Below are 22,082 nucleotides of genomic sequence, written 5' to 3' on the forward strand. Positions count from 1 at the left end.
TATATATATATGTATATATAGCACCGGCAGAATTCTGTACAATGATTTTTCTAAATAGATTTTTTTTTTGAAAAAATTAATATCTCGGAAACTTCTTGATTTTTTAATCTAAAAAAATTTGTGGTTATTTAAGACACAGAAAGGTATACTTTCACCAAGTTTCCTCAAAATGAAATTATTTTTGTGGAAATGAATAGTAAAAAACGAAAAAAATTAGCACATTTTTCTTTGAAATTTTGAGGTAATGTTAAAAAGTAACCTATACAAATCTATAACTTTTGTATTAGATACTCTTCATTGACGTCAACTTTCGCCGCAAATCGCAATATTACCATTTTTACACGTTTACGTTTATTATATGTTTATAAAAAATTAAGTAATGGTAAATTGGAGTAGGAAACATATATAGTCCAGTCGACAGAGGCCGAAAAGTTACTGTTGGTGACATTTCCTTGATAACTCGGAAATAACTACACAGGAATACTTTAAATGATGAGTACAATAACAGGCTAATTTGCTGACAAAGTATTTTCTCAGGAAAAAAGTTATTAACAATNTATCTCCTAAACCATGAATGGATAACAATAAATGAGAGTGGGGTAGTCCTAACCAATTCTCTGTTTTAAAGCTTGCTTAACTGGCAGTGTGCTAACATTGTGAAACTGTCCCTAAATGTCAGAGATCTCTATAACAGTTGTGGGTACCAGAACTGTAGTATTTCGAGGAAGAGAACTGGTTAAGGAATTCACAGGGGTCGCCGGAGTTGTACCCATTATGGTTGTTGAAGGGGGAGGTGATGTACTCCAGAGGCGACAGAAACTGGGGGGATATTGGAAGATAACCTGGACAAAATGTAATGAAAGAATAGTGTTAGCTTGACAGATTTAACAAAACTAGTACAATCAGAAAAATCGAATTGTGAAAAATGCTTCTCAAGAAAAGTTACCACTGCTCAAGAAAAGCTACCACTATGCAGGACAATTTAATTTTCTCACTTGCCTTTTAGTTTAGAGAATCTGTTTAATGAGGAATTACCTTTTCTTCTCTAGTTTTACAGACTTACAGCATTCGTAAAATTTCTAAATAACATTTTTATTATTACGATTAATTTCTGTGCACAGCTTAATATCCCCATTTAAACATATCATACTGCATTACATTCTTATATATTATGTAAAATTGGGGGGTGGCAAAAAATTCCAGAGACGATTAGACGACTATCACCATCAGTTCGACGGTATCCAAACCATAGAAATGTTGAAAAAATGATTCTTTTACTTTTTCATAGTGAAAGATACATGTAAACATGTTTAGTTTTTAAATTAAATTACACACGCACACAAAAAAATAATTTCATGAACCAGAGGGTAGACCCCACTATTCTTAGGTTTTTGGGGTCGCTGAAACCGAATGTGACAATAAAAAATGATTCAATTAACCGTTTTCCCGCTAGCACCCCTGAATGGGGTCAAATTTTAAATTTTCGTACAAAATTAAGATGTATGCGTATTTCTGTTTTCTTTTTTTGGATGCTGAAACCGAAAATGACTACAAAAAATGATATCCACTTACTCGATTTTCATCTTACATTCCCTTACAATCATTTAAAAGAACCAGCAGGATTCATATGAAAGTTGACTCTCGGTAAATTGCGCTAAAGTTTTCGGAAAAAAGAGGAGAATCAAAGTATTCATGGGCTCAACGTTCAAAATTCCAACGATCGAAAGTCAATTACCTGTTAATTAGACAAGTTTAAGAGTACCTCCAGCTCTTATGTTGTAAACGTCAATATTTCACCAATCCAGCTCTTAGATGTATTTATGATTTGATTCTACTCTTAGCGCAATCCAGGAACAACGGCGTGGAGGTGGTAGGTTTATGTTCCCTTTGAGATGCTTAATTAACATGAGTCCCCTTGCCTCTCACAATTCAGGGTGCTTGATTAACGTGAGTCCCCTTGCCTCTCACGGTTCGGGATGCTTGATTAACGTGNACAGTAAATTTAAACAATTGTTTACTTAAAGTTAAAGGTTTACCCCACACGTACGTTTTTGTTTTATGTTGATATGTTGAATAATGTACGAGTACGACTAACAGGCGCAAAGTGTTAAGTAGCTTAGGATCTAAACGATGAGAATATATATTTTTTTAAATTGTAGGTAATTGTGCTGGCTAATCTACCGTAATGGAATATTTTATAATTATACATAAATATACCTCCAAAAATTAAAAAAAACTGTGACGTTTAAAACTAGGGTGATGTATAAAACCTTGCCAAAACTGCAAAAATTAACATACTTGAATTTTGCAAATTGCTTTTGGTTTCTGCATATTTACACTATGTGTGTACCAAATTTCAAGTGTCAGCAAAGTTTCGAACAAATTTGGCAAAGTTTCGAGTTTCAGATGCCGATGAATGAATAACACCTTATAGAACAAAAAGTTTTGCTCTCCTGATTTTCGGCTTTTTTTCATTATTGTATATATATTGAACTATAGTTTTCGAAAGTTTTATTACTTTTTGTTTGTAATTGACATTTTTACAGCAACTTTAAGAAATTTACGTTTTATACCGTTTTTTCAATCTCACGGCTTTGTTATTATAGATTTCGTAATGGGACCACTGCCATTTTGTAGCTATTTTTATTACGAACAAAATCATGTCCTAAGCATTTTTTCGTACAAAGTCATCCCGCTGTTATTTAAAGAAAACTACTAAAAAAATTTTTTTCACTATTAAATTGTTAATAACTTTTTTCCTGATAAAATACTTTGTCAGCCTAATTAATTAGCCTGTTATTGTACTCATCATTTAAAGTAGGCCTGTGTAGTTATTTCCGGGTTATCAAGGTTTGACACAGCCCGAACCTCTACCAACTGGACTAATAAGCATATGTATATCTACAAACTGTCTTTTATATGATGGCACATTTCGTTTGCTACTAGCATTTTTGTTATAAAATCACTGATTTAATGCTCTATTGATTGGTTCAATTGGAGAGTGGGGGTTTGGTGGTTCGAAAATGGACAAGTCAACACTTGTAGAAAATATATTTCTTTTGATGATTTCGGTCTAAAAATGTTAAGATTGTAACGGCTTCCATTATCTGATCAATTATCATATAATATGTCAGAAAGATCGTGCACTAAATGTTCAATCTTATCCGAATTAGCTCGTATATTTGACCCTCTTGGCTTTTTAACTCCATTGTCGTTTTTTTGCCAAATATTTTATCCGGCATTTATAGACATGCGAGTTAAACTGGGATCAGACTAATGATGTAATAATCTGTTGGAATCAGTACAAACAACAACTTCATACTCTCTGAGAAAGGTCACACTGCTGTTATTTATCTTAGATTTATTAGTTCTGATGGCATTTATAATTTGGTTTGGATGCGCCAAACTTTTTGAAACGAATTTCCCTTCCATGTCTTGAACTGTCTGCGGCAGTTCTTCGAATCTAATTGAATTCTTCATAAAAGTATATTTTGGTAAACTTAAATTCAATAATATTTTAGCTTGGTCTGATTCATCAGTCGTATTATCCTGAGCAAAATCATCTCCACACTGTTGGAAAACTTCGTTATTAACCGTGTAAGTCACATTCAAGAAAGGATTATTCCAACGATTTGGCGCCATTTACGTTCTGATGAAAACCTTGCAGAATAATTAGTAGACCATTTGTATGGGCGGAGCCTTCCTGGCTCAAACGAAGTTTTACCTTTGGCCAGTGAGTGAAGTAGATGACCAGTCATCTTCTGTTTTCGACGAAGAACGAAAATTAATTCTAGCTAACTGTAATTGATACTGAGCCATTTTTCTACCTCTTAGAAAGATATTATCTAGAATTAAATGCATCTTCTCGTATTGTCTTCGATTTTGTCATAATTGAAAGAATCCCACAGATAAGAAAACTGGTTTGTTTAATTTATTTGATCTTCAGCAAGCTTTAGTTATTTGCATTGAATACTCTCACCATAAAAATTTTTAAAATGATATTGATAGGATTCTCCAAAATAAACTTAATTCTAAACTTCTTCGTAAACTAAATCATTTTCTTGATGAAACTGGAATTCTTAGAGTCGATGGTCAACTAGTGAGTTCTATTCTACCGTTGGTGTTGGAAAAAAACATCCGCTATATTACCTAGATATTGTCATTTAAGAAATCTTATTATTGGAAAAACTCATCGTGAAAATTTGCATCTAGGTGTTCAAACACTTCAATATTTGTTATCTCAAAATTATTATTAATTGTAGCCATTTATCGCCAACTTACCAGCTTCTCGTGTCTCTCAATTGGAGTTCATTTCATGCGTGACAGTAGATTTCTGTGACCCATTTACTATTACTCTTGGAAAACTAATAAAGAATATACAGGCTGTCTACTATAAGCGGGTCACTCCTATGGATGTCGCTTAATATACGACACACTTTAAAAATCTTTAAATGTTTTTTGTTGCATTTTCTTCGGCCTTTATGATCGTAAAAACATATGTGAGATCCATGGCTAACTTTAAGAGTAATCATAAAAAAACCGGAAAAGTACCGAAAGTTTAGGGCTGTTTAACTTTTTTCAGAAATAGAGAAAACTTATTTTAATAAAATTTTATGGTAAAATTGATACCTTTCACCTGGCATAAACAGATTTTTGAAGCATCGTATGTAATTTGCTGCGCTTTCTATACGGGCAAAAAAAATATCATAGCAGACTATAGCCACAAAAAATTATTTGTTTTTACATTACATTACATTTTTCATAATTTTATTATAAAAAAAAGTAAACATTTTCATGTTGCTTAAGTTAATTAGAAATTGTTTGTAGCCAACTACAAAAAATTTAATAAATATAATATACTTTTAAGCAAAATATAGATTTTCTTATCACATTATTATATTATTGGTGTTTACATTAGAGAATTAAACTTTCAACATTGCTCTTGTACAGACAAAGTAGCTGTGTAGCACGCTATAAAAACAAATGTATTACCCCAATCATGTTATCATTTGACAAATTATGTACATATAGTTGTCATACATAACTGTGGGGTTGAAAATTGTTACAATTCATTGTGATTTGAAAGACTGTAATTTTGAATAGTAATGGTATCTTCAAATATTGAAAAGTATGTTTGTGTTGTACTGTCAATGCAATTCCAAATCTATTCAAGCACTGACGGAATATAAAAATAGATTTCCAAATGCCCTCCAACCCAACAGATTACTTTCGAAGACGCGGATGAAGAAAATCTGTATTTTGCTTAAAAGAAGTACCTATATTTATTAATTTTTTGTAGTTGGCGTGTTTAAAACAACAACAAAAAATATTACAGTTGAACACTCGCCTCAAAGTCAACCGGTCGAAAAATCAATTTCGAAGAGGTTAGAGCGTTTACGTTGTCGGCCGGCAGAGTTTTTATGTTGCAATACTTACTCTCTGCACCCGCCCGCCATTAAATAGCGATGCTACTTCTTACAATTTGTGTTTTGTATGTGATATGCGTTTTATAATTTTTTAGACTATAATTACACAGCCACACAGAAAAAAAGGTCATATGGTTTTGACCGAACTAGTATATTCTAGAGTATTTTGATACGTCACATCTTTTTCTAACCTCAAAAGAATAGGTCAAAAATAGCAAAAATAGACGAAGGGGTATGAGAAAAAACAAAAAAAATATTTTTCACATTTCTTAGCATAGCTACATGTAATTGGGCTCGCTGAATCTAAATCCACCTTTAGAGATCATGCAACATACCTCATTTTTATCTAACCTCAAAAAAAATCGGCCAGAAATCGAGGTTTGCGAAAAACGAATAGAATCATGAAATCATTTGGTATGTAGGGGTTTTAGATTAATATTATATTGGATCCGTGGGCATTTTTAGGTTCGCTAATCACGAATTTGAATTCAGAATTGCAAAATTCTACATGCCGGATCCAATCAACAGATTAATCTCGAATTGGATACTGGGGGGTTCTGGGAGTTGCTGATCACGACTATGAACTCAGAATTACAAATACAAAATGGCGGATCTAATATGGCGGACCAGGATCCAATATGGTTGATTTTATGGATGCATGTATGCATCTTCAGATGAATGGCTTTTTTATAACAGGAATAAATGGACCTTTGAATGTATGGATCTTTGGATGTTAACAACTAACCAACTAAATCATACGCAAAGACAGTTCCTGATGAAGCTGCGAACCTCAAACCTAACATAACCTGCTCATGTAAATTCTATGGAATATGAAGCTCCTAATAAAACGCCAGATCTAGTATATCCTATGGTATTTTGACGCGCTTAATCCGAATCCACTGTCATAATTGCACTAACACGTCACATTTTTTTCTAACCTCAAAAAGTAGGTCAAAAATAGCAAAAATAAACGAAGTATGAGAAAAAATAAAAAAAAAATATTTTTCATATTTCCTAGCATAGCTATATGTAATTAGGCTCGCTGAATCCAAATCCGCCTTTAAAAATCACACAGCACAACTCATTTTTTTCTAAACTCAAAAAAATCGGTTAGAAATGAAGGTATGCAAGAAATTAATAAAATCATGAAAAATTTGGTATGTAGGGGTTTCAGATTAATGTTATTTTGGATCCATAGGGATCCGTAGGTTCGCTAATCACGAATTTGAATTCAAAATTGCAAAATTCAACATGGCGAATCCAATATGACGAACCAGGATCCAATATGGTTGATTTTGTGTACGAATGTACGCGTCTTCAGAAGGATGACTTTTTTAAAACAGGAATGTACGAATCTTTGGATGTTAGCATAACCTGCCCCACTATGTCCTACACAACCCTCTCGGAGCTGCGAACCCCAAACCTAACATAATTTGCTCATATAAATCATACGCAACAGCTAGCTGACAATCAAAGTGCAACCTCTAAACCTATCAGCGCGTCAAAATACTATAGAAAATACTAGTTTGGTCAAAACCATATGAGACTTTTTTATGTGTGGCTGTGTTATTATATTAATTGTTTGAAAAAAAAACACCAGATTCTCATCAAATATAATTGGGTAGTTTTATTTTAAGTACTATCGAAATGTAGTGAAAATGTGTTCAACATTATTATTTACAGTGAAAGTCCATTTAATAAATATTTGGCGCTCTTGCGAAATAATGTTCGAAGAATCAACAAATATCATAGAAAACAACAGACTAGTTTCCAATCAGTTGGAAGTGATCAAAATAATTCCCGTCGATTCAAGAAATTTTTGGTTTGGTACATGTTTAGGTTTATATACTTTGTTATATACATTCTCGTACTTTGTTTTAATTTAATTTAATTAATATACAGTGTAGGAAAGAGCCGATGGTCTATCACAAGTTACGTGAGAGCGATAAAGTAAGACATAGAAATCCATGCGATAAAGAAGGATGGCTATAATGAAGGCGTCCCGTTTCGCCCTTCCACAAATAAGATCCACTTCCACTTGTAATTCAGCGACCATCTTTGTTTTCGTCGTTTGCCTTTTCTGTAATATTTGACACTACTTGTACAATTCCAATTTGTACAGAGGGCAGCCCTCGACAGTGTGACGCCAGATCTACCGATTTTTTTGAAATTGGGGAAATAGGGAATTTTAACCATGTATAAGTACATCACTAATTCCTTCAATTTAGGGCCGGTTTTACAAGTAAAGAATAAGCAAAGAATAAGATTATTCTGGAGATAACTTGGAGAAACTGGTTTTACAACTTTCTTTTAATCTAGGAATAGAATAGAATTTATATAATGAAAGCCAAATACGCACTAGAAATACTGTGGAACGGTGTTTTGGTGTTTGGAAAAGGAGGCTTCCTATTTTATCTTTAGGTAAGCGTGTATCGTTACCAAAATCACAAGCCATTATTGTAGCTACTGCAGTATTACATAATATTGCAATTAGAGGAAATAATGAGTTACCTATGACTGAGATGGATCATGCACTCTATTATAATGAAGATGATGAAAATATTGAAATTCCAAATGAACATAATTTTGTGAATATGCGCAGAAATAATTTAATCCTGAATCACTGAGAATTTACTGCAAAATGTAAATTAGGAAAATTAAATAAAATCATATATACACCACATACGTTTTTAAATTATTTTGTAATATAAACCAATAAGTATTTAATTTTACAGAAAAAGCATTTTTGATGCGTCTTTTTAAGATAAGGTTGTCATGAACAATTTAACCTCTACGTGCAGGGTGTTTAGAAACTAAATAAATTTGAAGTATAAGAGTAAACTATCTTTATTTTTAACAATATTTGAATGAACATGAAAACATATGAAAGCATATAGATACATATGACCAAATGAGTAATACATATTTTTATCAAAATATTTAAGAAACGCAAGTTTACACTGATAATAAACTAAATTACAAAAGATGATGAATGAACAACTGCATGACATCATCCGTGACGTAAGTCGTTTTAATACAAGTATATATTCACAGTGAATTTTTTCACACTGACATTTACTTTTTAAAATTGTCATCTCCAATTCATGTTTCTCTGCATTTCTTTTTTTTCTCATTTCATGCTCTTTTTTGAGAAGTTCTATCTGCAGCGAGACCAATTCAATTTTTTTATCCAACAGGACTTCATGTTTGTTGCTGACAGTGTTTTCTGTAGTACTTCTATATTTTCGCTTACGAACTGACTTGGGAACACAATCGATATGTTCTAAAAATTATCCAAATATTAATCATTTATTTAAAACAAAGCATAACAAATTTACTTAACACTGAGCAAGCAGGTGTTGAGGGTAGCGACTCCTTAGTTTCAACAGCTCCTGTCAGTAATACGGGATGTATTGTTTTTTTTAACTGCGCAGGATTTCACTGATTCCATTTATCCTAGAAATGTATTAATTTTTAAAAATAACTCGTACATAAGTGGCTCATGATGTAAGAAAAAAATATTACAAGGCATTCCTTCTTTTTTTTATATATTGTGATAGAATTGTTTAAGGAATTAAAAGATATACTTTAAAATTTCTTTGTTACAATTTCATTTTCTTTGTTTTTGTCTTCGGACATCTCTTGCACTTGAGTCGAAGTGGAGGGCTGTGGCTCGTTTATTTGCAGAGATTGTTCTGGTAAGGTTCTGTCCTTATAATCTATTATAAGCAGTAAGAAGTTATATAAGCAAAGTTGTCAATTATTATTATTATTATTTCCCTATACGGACCTCACATACAGAGTCGTCACGTTCACAACCAATGTCCTGCACTATATTACGAAAAACAGCAGCATTTGTAGAAACTGAATTTGTTTCATATTCTGAAATAAAAAGAAAATCTTTCATAATATTCTATCTCAAATATTTTGTTTTGAAAACGTTTTAATATTTACAATCTTAGGCACTATAATACTATTTATTAGCATATTTTACCAATGACTAATTAAATTTATCCATCGTCTACCCCTCACCTGTATTATTTGAATCAAAAGGACACAACACTTAAAATCCTTTCCTCCCAATTGTCAAAACTATTATTGCTAAAGCCACCACCTGTTTTATACAAACTACTTTTTTTTAAACTGTAATTTTTCCTCGTTGTGGTCTTCCAAGAGTCCCACTTCATACGCAGTTGCTTTGCTGTTTGTCCAGACCCTGCAGCAGCATTAAATTTATTCGTTAACTTCTCCCACTCTGCATCCTTATCACGATTTGACACTGTATCTGTCTTCTTGCATTCTAAAAGTAAAGTTATAAATTTAACACTTGCTTACCTTTATTAATAAAAATGTTAATGATACATACCAATTATTCTTTTGTGTTCTTCAACGAGAGTCAACAAAATATCCATTTCACTACTACTAAAATTAGAACAACGGATGCGTTTTGTCGAATCCATATTCTTTGATTGTAATGATTATATCTTACACAAAAATTTAAACAACAAATACACAAGGAAGCCACACGAGGTTTAAAGAAGCAACAAGTTCAGAGGTTATGTTGAATTGTCAAACTATAAAGCTTGTACATAATTGGCGCGTGCGCAAAACAAATTTGTGCTACCAACTTCAAATATTTTTCCACTATTCTTGGAATACTTATTCGGGAATAGAAAGTTACAAAACTAGAGTTGTAAAACAGCGGTGGCTTATGCGCCAGTTAAATCGTAGGATAACTTTATGCTCGGAATACTTATTCTCTAGATAAATCTACACTTAGCCGTAAGGGCCGTAAAACCGGCCCTTAAGTGCAAGAAATTTAAATATTTTAGATATTTGTAGAAATGTAGGGATTTTTTAAAGCATAACTAGCGTTTATGTATCGAATTCATCTGGCATCACTGCCTGAAAGTTCAATCTCATTCTAGCTGTACTGGTAGAAAGTAATGCATGCCTTTTGTATATTCCCTCATTTAATTAATTTGTTGTTACTATGTTGATTTATACAACGGAGGAAAAGGTGGCAACAGTTAAATGGTTTTATGCATCCCATAGTGCCCAAGAAGTCGTTGGGCGATTTGCATTTTCATTTGAAAATCGGCCAATCCCTGCGGTGAAGACGATTTATCAAATCGTTCGCAGATTTGAGACGTCGGGGTGTGTAAATACCTGCAAAAAGTGCTACTCCAACGAACCTGCCAACGGCAGGCCATTGCCCGAGGCCAGGGTAGCACGTGAAACAGCTGTTTGCGGTATTGTGGAATCGAGTGTAGTAGTAGTAGTACCCAAATCGCGGAAGAAGTTGATATGCATGCACGAACAGTGCGAAATATTTTGAAGAGAAATGGGTATAAGTGTTACAGAGTACCAGAAACTCAAGAGCTATTTCTCTTAGACCAAACAAAACGTCTCGAGTTTTGTGAAATTATGAGGGAAAAAGTTGATTCGGACGAAAACTTTTTAAACCATATTTTGTTTACTGATGAATCATCTTTTTCTCTTCATAGGTCCTACAATTCTCAAACAACTCGTTACTGGTCTACGGAAAATAATCACTTGAGTATTCCTGTGCATTCACAGTACCCTGAGAAGTTAAATGTTTGGGCAGGTATTTTAGGAAATTCCGTGATTGGTCCGTTTTTCATAAATGGAAACCTAAATGCCGACAAATATTTAACTTTGCTTCAACTCGAAATTATTCCGGCTGTTCGAGCATTAAATATCAACTTTGAGGACGTGTGGTTTCAACAAGACGGTTGTCCCGCTCACAATGCACGTCGGGTAATCACCTTTTTGGAAACCACATTTCCTCAGCGGGTTATTAGTACAAGAGGCACTATTCCATGGCCTCCCAGATCCCCAGATTTATCGCCCAACGACTTCTTCCTTTGGGGGCATTTAAAACAGACCATTTACGGACATTTACATGATAGGCCAAGTAATTTAGTCGATTTACGGGCCCGAATTGTTGACGTCTTACATAATATTTCCCCTGAAATGCTGGGACGCGTAAGAAGCGAGTACTATGACAGATTAGGATATTGCGAGGCACAAAGGGGGGACATTTTTGAACAACTTATTAATTAAAAAGGAAAATGTTTGCTTTCTTTATTATTAAAAACCATACATTTTTATTTATTTTTTATTAAAAACCATAATTTTTTATTTCTTTTTTACGGCAATAAGTTTTAAGTTTATTTATGTTTTAGAGTTTTTGTATTACTTTCTACCAGGCCGGCTAATAAATAAATACAAAAGAGGAAAATAGTTGCAATTATTTTCGTACACTTTTAAGCGTATGAATAATAATTGTAAATAGTTAAATGTACGTAAGAATTTGCGTTGTCTTAATACGAGTAGTACGACACAACACAAGCATCCCAAGTTCATAGACATACTGAATACTGATTCTGTCTGATCTGAGGACGACGACCGGTCGCTCAGTTAAAATTTTGGCCTATAGCATGCGCTCGTCTCCTACTTATTTGTGAAAGGGTGACTATGAAACGCCTTCACTTTATCCATCCTTGTCCGTCACATGTATTTCTATGTCTTCCTTTATCGCTCTCACGTAACTTGTGATAGACCATCGGCACTTTCCTACACTGTATGTATATTCTATGTCAACCGGAACACCGTTCTCTCCAAAATTAAAAGCACGGAAAAAATACGTTTTAGGTCTCAAAGTGTTCATGAGCTTTCGAATAAACCATGACCATTTTTAGGAAAATTTCGAAATTCAAAAAGGCGACACAAATAATGACTATAATTAGAAATTAAAAAAAATTATAATTCAGTGCATAGCTTTACGAATTTGACATGCTGAATCCGAATTTCATATTCTTAAAGTCCAAGTGGTAGGAATTAGTAACAGACATTTTTGACCATTTTTTTGATATTTAAACCATATCTCTCTGGAAAAAAGTTTTTTTTTGTCTAAAAAGTAACTTCTTTTATGTTTTTTGACGTCCTGCTTTCAGCTATTGGACTATGTAGTCTAAAAAAATTAGGACAATTAAAACGAGCCATTTTTTTACCTTTTTGACCATATTTCTCCGGAAAAAATAATTTATTTTTATGATTGCTGACTTAGATTTTTGTTATCCCAAAGACTAATAAAATCTGGGTGATGAGATCTGACCATTTTATTTTACCATTTTTTGGCATTATTTGACCACATCTCCAGTAAAAAACATATTTGTCTGGAAAAAGCTGTTTTTATGTTTTTTGACATCATAATTTCCTATATTGGGATATTACAAATAAATTTGGGGTGTAAGAACTGGCCATTTTTTTACAATTTTTTTGGCATTTTCTGGCATTTTGTGGCATCAAGCCCCATACCTAACATAGCCTAAGGTGATCAACATCAAATCTAACAACTGTAAACCTAACATATCTACTTTTAATTGCCTAAATGCCTAATTTATCGGAACCCTAGTAGTTTGAACCTCCTAATTAATTTCCTAGGTGCCAAAAAATTGTCAAAAAATGGCCAGTTCTTACAAACCAAATTTATTTGTACTTTAAGATCCCAATAAGCGAAATTATGATGTCAAGAAATTTAAAAACAGCTTTTTCTAGACAAATATCATTTTTACCAGAGATGTGGTCAAAGAATGCCAAAAAATCGTAAAATAAAATACTCAGATCTCATCATCCACATTTTATTAGTTTCTAGGATAACAAAAAGCTAAGTCAGTATGTTAACAATCAGCTTCTTTTTTCCGGAGAAAGATGATAAAAAATGTCAAAAAATGGTCAAAAAATGGCCCGTTTTAATTGTATTAATTTTCTTAGACTACATAATCCAATAGCTGAAAGTCAGTACGTCAAAAAACATAAAAGAAGCTACTTTTAGACAAATAAAACCATTTTTTCCAGTGAGATATGGTTTAAATACATAAAAATGGTCAAAGATATCCGTTACTAATTCCTACCACTTTTGGACTTATAAGAATATGAAATTCGTATTCAGCATGTCCAAAATCGTAGAGTTTACTATTAAATTGGGGTATTTTCCATGGATAGATCATTTTAAGTTAGGTACTGAACGTATTTTTTCCTTACTTTTATTTTTAGAGAGAAGGATGTCCGGGTTGACATGGAACGATATACAGGGTTCTTCACGGTAAGTGGCCTATTAGTCGTTTCAGAGGAACCAAAGACAATGTGACTCTGAAATTTTGTTTACGGCGGTTATCAGATATGTTCTCTTCAATGAAAATAATGCCATCAACGTAGCACTTCCGATTATACCGGAAGTAGCTGTATTATTATAAATGGAACACCCTATAGGTTATTATTGCATTATCGACAAGATAAATTAAAAATAAGTCAAAAATGTTAAAGTTTCCCTGTACCTAAATCCAACCGTTTTCGAGATAATCGTCATTTTACAAAAAAATTGACAGATGCTAGCGCTTCGAAAATTCCTTATATCTTTCTTCGTTTTGGGAGCTTTCACTTGCTTTTCCGGATACACAAATAACATAACAGGCACTACCTTCCGCTATCAAAATTACCTGAAGAAAATTATACTAAGTGTCTCATTTTTTACGTTACATTTTGAAAACTTAAAACCGACAAAACTTTTTAAATTCAAATTGAACACCCTGTATTTTTCTGCATAATATTATAGAAAATCAAATTCTCTTTTCACCGATATAGGCATTGTAGGGGATAGAGTTTCAATTTTCTCAGTTTACTTACATTTACAAGAATATTACGTTAAAATATCATCAAATGTGCCTTGAAAGGCAAATATTAGTATTGTCATTCAGTATCACGTACTTTCTTGACAACAAAAATACAGAATAATTATTCTAATGAAGATATTTTGAATTTGTTTTATATCCATGGGATGGACATTCACCATGAATCAGCTGCATTTCTATGATTTGGTATTTTGCTAAATTTGAAGAATTGGACGCGAATGAAACTCGGCCATCTACGTACAATAGCGTTCTTTGTAGAACATTAATTTTTTTTGATAATTACATTAATAAAGTGCATTGCTTCACGTTTGTTGCATCTTTTAAATAATGAGGGGGTATATCTACACAAAAATAATACCTAATAAAATTTCCTTCCATTGGAATACTATTATTAGCAACTGCAAGTACAATAAAGAACAAATAAGCATCTTTTCATTAAGAAAACAATGAAATGTGAAGTAACCAAACTTTTGAATTATAGTATCCTCTCAACTTCATTCCAAATATCAAAAATTTATAATTAGTTATTTGAAATTATCTTATTTATCGTCTTTGCTATTCTTTAAAAACCTTTACAACATTAAAAATTAAAGAAAAATTCTAAGAAAATCAAACGAAATAATTTCATTAATTGTTCTGTTTCAGTTGCAAAGTACCAAATAGAAATACAGCTAATAATTTTGATTCACGGTGAATGAATATAAAAAAAATCAAAATATCTTCATTAGAATAATTATTTTGCATTTTCCTTGCCGAGCAAATACTTGATACTTGTAGAATACTGAATGACAGTACCAAACCTTTCAAGGGACATTTGATGATATTTTAACGTAATATTCTTGAAAATGTAAGTAAACCGCAAATATCTGAGGAGATTGAAACTGTAATCCCTACAATGCCTATATCGGTGAAAAGAGAATTTGATTTTCTATAATATAATGCAGAAAAATACAGGGTGTTCCATTTGAATTTAAACAGTTTTGTCGGTTTTAAATTTTCAAAATGTAACGTGAAAAATGAGACATTTAGTATAATCTTCTTCAGGTAATTTTGAAAGCGGAAGGTAGTGCATCTTATGTTCTTTGTGTATCCGGAAAAGCAAGTGAAAGCTCCCAGAACGAAGAAAAATATAAGGAATTTTCGAAACGCTTGCATTTGTCAATTTTTTTTGTAAAATGACGATTATCGCGAAAACGGTTGGATTTAGGTAGAGGGAAACTTTAACATTTTTGCATTATTTTTAATTTATCTTGTCGATAATGCAATAATATATAGGGTGTTCCATTTAAAATAAAGAAGTTGACAGCTACTTCCGGTATAATCGGAAGTGCTACGTTGATGGCATTATTTTCACTGAAGAGAACATATCTGATAACCCCCGTAAACAAAATTTCAGAGTCATATTATCTTTGGTTCCTCTGAAACGTCTAATAGGCCACTTACCGTGAAGAACCCTGTATACTTATTGAAGGATGGTCAGAATGTTAAAATCACTAATTAATCCAGTCTTTCTGACTTTTATAATTAATGTCTTCACAGTTGAAGATGTTAAATCACTATTCCGACTATATTTTGTACGAAGATTGCGAACTGTAGCTGTCAAACCTTTATTATTTTTAAAATATTGCTCAACAATGAAAACCCGTTGTTTTTTCGTGTAGCGCTCCATCTTCAATAATCATATGTCACGCTGTCTTTTTTTTCGTTGGCAATAATACATTACCACATAAATGGCGCAAAATTCAAATGTTGCGTGAATTTTGGGACACCCGATATTATATTTACTTTTATGTTACATATTATCTACTTGTTGTATTTTATATTTCGTTTTATTCATGTGTATAAATGTAACAATATTTATTTATTTGATAGGTATATCTATTTAAGAATTGCGACAATTATTATTTCGGTAAACTGACTGATTTATATCGTATTGAAACTGACAGATGAAAGTTTTTTTCTAGAATTGTTTTTTGTTTTTTATATACATTTTAGAAAATTCGACAGCGGTTTAATAGTTTTATTGTTAGATAAATATTTAGACAGTTCATTGCAATGATAATTACTAAAGCTTATTCTTAGCTAAGGGTGTTAATTAAGTATGTACAATAAATTCAACAGACGATTATTTGAGTGATTTTAAGACAAAAAGTTCATATAAACATTGGTCCGCATATGCTTCGTTTTCAAGACACAGGACTTTTGAAAAAAATTGCTATTTTGTAAATATCTTAAATACCCTTTACCCAATTTTGTTGTAATTTGGCAGTGTTATTTGGCATTCACAATGCGATAGTTTAATTCAAAAACTTAATAAAGAGTCCTACCAATTAAAAAATTTGCGAAGCGTTTTAAATATTGTTCAATTGATATGTTTGTACTATGCTCAGGTGGAGTCACGTCTTAGGTACGGAATCTGTTTTTGGAGACTCTCGTCGTCTCGTCCCATGCTGGTAGCGTTTTTATTGCTCAAAAAAGAATTTTAAGATGTATGTTTGGCCTACCATCTAAAAAAACTTGTAAAGGTACTTTTACCTTGTATAAAATCCTAACACTTCCAGCACTTTTTATATTTGAAATGTGTACATGTTTTTATAAATAAGAATAAATTTGCATACACACGTGCAAGTGCATGTACTGCGTGAACGTAGCTCAGATTAATGCCATCTGCCATCTATGATCGTACCAAAGAGTTATGTTTGACCGCACGCACAATCCCCACTCCACTGCGGACTGTGAAATCTTGAGTCCATCATGCAAGCATATTTTTACATATGATTGGATAAATTGGCACGTCGAGGGGATAGGCGACGATAGTCTCGCGTACTTTGTTTTGGACTCCATGAGGCAGTAACCCGTATCACTGAGTGTGGTTATACGTGTTTTGTTTTTGCTTTGGCGCTTTTTAAGACATTATATTTTATAAGTTTAAGTTTAAAATGAGGGTTTGTGAAATAAAAAAACTTGTTATTAGTAATTTAAGTTTAGAGGAAAAAGTCGAATTGAAAAATAACGGACGTCCAACGCCAGTGTTGAATTTAGTTGAGGTGCAGAAAGAGTGCAAAAAGTGGGCCGGCTTTCGCAAATTTGATAAAAACATTTATGATAAGACCCTGTGGTTGTGTGGTTGTGACCAAACAAATAGATTTTTTTGTTTTGTATGTTTATTGTTTGGAGGAGGCGAAGAAAACTGGACGAAAACTGGAGTTTCTGACTTGAAACATTTAGAAATTAAAATTAAGAAACATGAAAATTCTCCTAAACACAAAAATAAGTTGGTGAGTTTTTTACTTTTAGGAAGAGTAAATATTGCTTCTTGTTTAAATAGTGCTTATGCAGAACAAATAAATAGTAAATAGTCATAACGAAACAGTTAAGAAAAATCGATTGCTTCTTTCAAAAATTTTAAATATCTTAAAACTATGTGGTACATGTAACCTTTCTCTTCGTGGACATAATAAAAAAAGTGACTCGGTAAACAAAGGGGTATTTTTAGAACTGATAGACTATAGTGCAAAAATTGATCCCGTTTTAGATAAACATCTTAGTGATGCCCATGTTTTTAAAGGAACTTCAAAAACTATACAGAATGAACTATTACAGTAATCTACATAATTATATCCTAACTGGGTTGGTTGATCGATTATCCACTTCAGCCCCACACGTTGGAATTTTATTTCTCGCATTGTATCTAACTAGCTACTGTACACACTGACAGTATTCATTTTGGGGTACTTGCAAAACACAATGACCTTCAAATTCCTTAAAATTTTTCTTTTCAAAATGCGCCCCCCCCCCTGTATTCAAACCCACGGGCCGCCACTGCTTATAACTCACCTAACTGTTTAGGCCTAATATTATATAATCATTTGAATGCAGAAATTAAAAAATGTGTTACGTTAAGATCTTTTAAAATAGCTATAAAACGATTTTTGGTTGAAAAATGCATATATACATTGGACGAGTACTTTGCTACCTGACTTCTGTTTATTCTGTTTATTTTATTTTTATTTTGTTTTTGTTTGTATTAGTTTGTAAGAATTGACTGTAACTGTTCCTATACAATTAATTGTATTGTCTATTGGATAATAAATATTATTATTATTTATAGTGTTAAGGGGCTAATTTAACTCAAACTTGATTAGATTTATTAAGACCAGTGGCGTCCCGACCGGTACCTTAACGAATATTTTTGACAAAAGAAAATGTGGCGTACATTGACTTTTATGTAACTTTTTTATATTTTTTTGGATTAAGCAACTAAAAATACAACATTTTTGTATCTTGAAAAAAAAAAATAAAATCCACTTAATTGCATATCCCTGTACCACACAAGAAACAAGGGGAAAGGTTTCTCTTATAAATTATCATTTTTTTATAATTTACAATCTGTAACAACAACAACAATAACAACAAATAAACACTAAATTAGATACATTTCTTAACATCTAAACAAACGAATTTTACTAAATTAAGCGTTGGAAATGGCCCCCTTCGGTTTCAATACAACTGTCTAGCCGCCTCATCATTGAATTACGCACTCTTCCGATAATACCTGGCGTATATTTTATTGTTACATGAATTAATGATTCTATTTCATAGATCCTCTTCACTTTCAATAGGAGTTTTATATACCAACGCTTTAATGTGTCCCCAGAGAAAATAATCTAGGGGATTCATATCGGGCGAGGCCGTGGTTGTGGGCCTGCTCTGCCAATCCAACGGTTATGGTAATTTTCACTCAAAAACTTGCGGCGCCACTAGACTAAAGTGCGGTCGTGCATGTACGACATACAAAATCTTTTCGAGACTGGAACTTCTTCTAAAAGTCCAGGTAAAACAAATTCTAAAAACCTTCGGTATTCTTCCCCATTAACTCTATGTGGAAAAAAATTAGGCCCAATGAGGTGGTCACTGAAAATTCCAACCCAAATATTAAAAGAAAACTGTTCTTGAAAATAATTTTCTATTAAGGCGTGTGGATTTTGTTTTCGGCCCATAAGTGATGGCGGAAAAATAATAACTGAATTAACATAAAACCATATCTGGCATTTCACTATTAGTAAACTGAACCATGTTGGACCAAAAATAATTCGAAAAATAATCGCGAAAAATACTTTTTATAAAAATTACAAATTAATTGCTTAATAATTTGACAACAGCTGTCAAGTTGTTAATCAAAGGCTGTAATAGTTTTACAAGGCAACCCTTAATTATTTCCTATTTTTCCCCATGTTTCTTGATTGGTCCAGGGATATGCAATTAAGTGGATTTTATTTTTTTTCTCCAAAAATTAATCAAGGTACGAAAAACACAGACGAAAAAGTAGTATTTTTAGTTGCTTAATCCAAAAAATATATAAAAATTACAAAAAAGTTAGTAGCGTACATTTTTTTCGCCACTGGACTTAATAAATCTAATCAAAATAGGGTTAAATTCTCCTCTTAACACTACAAATGACACTGCCAAATTACAACAAAATTGGGTAAAGGGTGTTTAAGATATTTACGAAATAGCAAAACGCAATGATATGTGATTATTTATGGGTGTGATTCTACATGGAAAATTAATGATACTTTGCTTTATAAACTATGGTCTAAAAATGTTCCGTTGCGAAAATATGGGGTGTTAAAATTTTAGGACTGTTCTATCATTGAACGATTTTTTACTAAAGTAGATCAACTTGGTGCTTTTTATACTGCCTTCGATGATACAATACCTAGATTTCTCCTCAAAAACAAGAAAAATGTAATTTTTGAATTAAATTTTATATTTTAAAAATAAAAAGTAAGAAAACGCAAGCACTGCCCAATAAGGAATCACGATCTAATTCAGCGACACATGTTGTTTAGAAGAACAAATAACAAGCATACTCAAAACTAGTGTCTTGGGACACAATATAAATTAACAATTTTATTCGAAGTAGGGTACAAATAGCGCCAAGGTTATTGTGATGGCAGAATTCCTCGTCTTAAGGGTCTAACAGCCGTTTGCACCGTTGTGAATTAACTTTTGGATTTAGTAACCACAAGTTAACTTTAATTATGGTTTAAACATGAAAGACTTTGCACCAGCGAGTATTATATCTTTACTTAACAAACTGAGGTTTAAAATTAAGTAGCATATGTTGGCTACAATTGACTACAGGGTTTTTGTGAAATCTGCATTTTCTATTGGCTATATTGTCTGCATCATAACCTGAAAAATTATTTTAAACAATTGTTTCACAAAATATTGCGATTTCTTTTCGTATTTGTTGCCAAAGTTATTATTGTGGTTATTAGCAGCGTGTGAAAATTTGAAATCCAATGATTATTAAAGCCACAAGATGAGCAAAAATCGTGGAATAAAGCGTCCACGTTCCTCCAATTTTAGTACTGAAGAAAAACTTTATCTTCTGAATATAATAAAAAAATATAAACATGTTATTGAGAACAAAGAAACTGGGGTCCGCTCATGGAAATCCAAGGAGGATGCGTGGATATCTAGAAAAAGAATTCAATTCCACATCATCAACTTATAGATCTGTGGATGTTATAAAAAGATTTTACAGTAATAAAAAGAAAGACACGCAAATATGCATGAAATTTGAGGTGTGAAATGAACAAAACTGGTGGACTGAAAAATAAATTTGATGGCGATGTAAGTATTCATATTTAGTAATAAATGTTTTTACTGAATTTGTAATGTGTTTAGAGTAATTGCACTTCTGCAATTGCAAATGTGAAGGAAGGACAAAAACAGACCAATATGTAATTGAGGAGAATGTGATGGAATAGAAAGTGAAATAATTGTTTTAGAAATGGAAAATGGAGAAACTTCAGATGTAATTACGAAATAGTGAAATAAATAGTTTTAAAGTAAAAAGGAGGAGTTAATGTCGGTTAAATATGTAAGGTACTTATCAAAACTCTCATTTATTTTATGGCTCATTCTTGACCACTCTAAATATTCCTTTTTACGGATCTCTTTCAGTAAAGATAAATAATAGGGCTAAAACAGATACATTTGTATAGTTGAGAATCAGATCTCTGGCATTAACAAAGCTTTTTCAGTGGCTATACTAGCAACCAGATCATTTCAACCTAAAAACAAGTAACATGTATTTTATTTTTTAAATTTTGTGGAATATATATATATATATATATATATATGTATAATTTTTATTTTCCAGTAAAATATATGTACTGATGACCATATTTCTCACATATCGGAAACATCTATTTTAAATAGAAAGCAGAAGAGAGTAGACAATTCTGCGAATAATAAGTGGAGCAGTAGGCGAAGACCTGAATTATCAAAAATAGCAAACATCGCTTTGCGATATAAGAAGTAGCAGAAATAAAAAAAGAAGTGCTGCAATGTCATCGAAATATTATGCAAGCAGAAAAAGCAGAATTAGAAGAAAAAAATGAATGAGAGAGAAAACGTCGGCAGCTACAAGAAAAGAGAGAGAGAAAGAACAATTTGAATTAACAAAGAAAGCTCTTGAGCTCAATGTGGAGATAAAAAAGGCCCAAATAACGGCATTACGTGCAGTGAATCAAAATCAATAGCTATTTCATACTCTTTGTTTTCAGTATTTGTTTATAAAATGTTTCATACTACATATTTAGTTCCTGTTAAATAAAATATAAATATTGTTGATAATATTTTGTATTATTTACATTATTTCTTATTATCAGTGACATTAGTATGTACATTACATTACATATTATAAACATGATTCATTGTTCAATTATGTAGAAATATTTAAAAAATCAGCAATAATGAGTGTTGACAGTAGCTTTTACTGCAACAAAATAAAATCAATTTTAAAGATTTATTTTTTAATTTACTTTGATTAATACTTAAGATGTATAACATTCTTTTTGTATATTAAATATTTGGAATTATTGGAAGATTATGAAAATAATCATTTATTAAAGCCACTCTTGTA

The 22,082-nt window shown here is 32.1% G+C and overlaps 1 protein-coding gene and 1 long non-coding RNA gene across 2 annotated transcripts in view; one reads left to right on the forward strand and one right to left on the reverse strand.

The window, feature by feature from the left end:
• Positions 1–22,082, forward strand: part of LOC108912910 (sushi, von Willebrand factor type A, EGF and pentraxin domain-containing protein 1-like) — a 62,828-nt gene that overhangs the window by 37,464 nt on the left and 3,282 nt on the right. The gene's annotated exons all lie outside the window — the stretch shown is intronic.
• Positions 8,258–9,052, reverse strand: LOC108912912. Its single transcript, XR_001964588.2, has 2 exons — positions 8,765–9,052; positions 8,258–8,709 (listed from the first exon to the last, which is right to left on the reverse strand). It is a non-coding gene; the product is annotated as an uncharacterized LOC108912912 (long non-coding RNA).

The sequence above is a fragment of the Anoplophora glabripennis genome, unplaced genomic scaffold (assembly GCF_000390285.2).
Source record: "Anoplophora glabripennis isolate ALB-LARVAE unplaced genomic scaffold, Agla_2.0 scaffold882, whole genome shotgun sequence".
NCBI classification, from domain to species: domain Eukaryota; kingdom Metazoa; phylum Arthropoda; class Insecta; order Coleoptera; family Cerambycidae; genus Anoplophora; species Anoplophora glabripennis.